This window comes from Geospiza fortis, unplaced genomic scaffold (genome assembly GCF_000277835.1).
Source record: "Geospiza fortis unplaced genomic scaffold, GeoFor_1.0 scaffold485, whole genome shotgun sequence".
Lineage (NCBI taxonomy): Eukaryota > Metazoa > Chordata > Aves > Passeriformes > Thraupidae > Geospiza > Geospiza fortis.
In genome coordinates this window covers 1,189,315-1,190,767 of record NW_005054457.1, presented here as the reverse complement: position 1 = coordinate 1,190,767, position 1,453 = coordinate 1,189,315, and the positions used below count along the sequence as shown (strand labels likewise).

The window sequence follows — 1,453 nt, the reverse complement described above, 5'->3', positions numbered from 1 at the left end:
GCCCGGATACCAGCAGGCGTCAGCAGAGACCTGTGCGGGGCTGGGAGCTGCCCGAGTAACCAGAGCGGGGACAGCGGGGACAGGGGAGACAGCCTGGGGACAGCAGGGCATCGCCTCCCCTCGAGCGGTGGGTGCGCTCCCAAAGAATGGAGGTTCTGATGGGAACCTCCAAAAACCCTCCCACAGTCTCCCGTCACTGAGGGACCCTCCGGGAGCATGGAATGCTCCCCGTGTGACTGTGCCCCCTCGCCAGGGCCACATGGCATCGCTGTGCCCGTGTCCCAGTGATGGTGCTGGGATTCTGGCACTGGGGTTTGCGCTGGGACAATATCTTCTCCCAGGAAAGCAAAAACCAGGCTAACAAAACAAATGCTGGCCCCGGCACCACTGGCATTAGCTCTGTCTTCCAGGGAAACTGAGGCACGGGCTCGCCCAACTCTCTGACACGGATTTTGTGCTCCTGGTGCCACTGGTCACCCTGGGAACTGCGTGTCACGGTGTGTCAGCACACTGTCCTCCCCCGCTGACCTCAGCAAACAGCTCAGGGGTGATGTCACCAGTGTGACACCAGCCTTCACCAGCGGGGTCCCGCGGCGGCCCTGCAGCCCCGGCTGTGCAGGTGCAGGGGATGGAGGGTCGGGGCACTCAGCTCAGCCCCCACAGCAGACCCCGGGGCCAGTGCTGTGCCCAAAGCTCAGCCTGTGCCAGCACAAAACCAGGACAGATTTCCAGGTAGGGGACAGGTGTCCTCTGGATCAGGTGTCCTCAGGGCCCCGTGTGCATCCCTCAAACCCCTCACGAGCAGAGCCAGAGGGAGCTGTGCCAAAGGGAGCCCCACAGCCTCCAGCAGGGTGGCAGGGCCCATTGGCCCGTCATACAAAGGAACACCTCGTGTTTTGCCATCAAGAAGAAAGCTGTGCTAATTACAGGAGACGTCCCGAAAGGGCTCCAGCCGTCACCTCCAGTGCAGCTGAGCGTGTCACCCTGCCCTGGTGCTGCCAGGAGCTGCCCCTCGGCCCGAGGGCAGCCGGGCAGAGCCATGGCCAGCGGGTCCAGTCCTCGTCCTAATCCCCATCACAGCTTCAGGGCCCGGGAGGGGACAGGGAGCAATCCCCCACTGCCGGGCCAGCCCCGTGTCCCCACACGGGGGACAGAGCGGAGCAGGCAAGGGGGTGGGGAAGGGAAAATCCAAGGAGGAATCCCAAACAACCGCATGGGAAATCCCTTGTGAATCAGTAGGTGCCGGGGGGAGAACAAACATGGCAGGAGGGCACAGCCCTGATCCATGGGGGCACAGCCCCGATCCTGGGGGCACACAGCCCCGATCCATGGGGGGCACAGCCCTGATCCATGGGGGGCACAGCCCAAATCCCAAGGCACAGCCCCGATCCCGGGGCACTCACCGTTGGAGGAGGATGCCAGGCACTGGAAGGGGCTGCCGGGGGGGCCGTTC

The 1,453-nt window shown here is 64.2% G+C and overlaps 1 protein-coding gene across 1 annotated transcript in view; it reads right to left on the bottom strand.

Moving 5' to 3' along the window:
* Positions 1-1,447, bottom strand: part of PMP22 (peripheral myelin protein 22) — a 13,477-nt gene extending 12,030 nt beyond the window's left edge. The window contains exon 1 of the mRNA XM_031062696.1: positions 1,404-1,447. The gene's annotated coding sequence lies outside the window, so the exon portion shown is untranslated. The remainder of the gene's footprint in view (positions 1-1,403) is intronic.
* Positions 1,448-1,453: the final 6 nt, after the last annotated feature.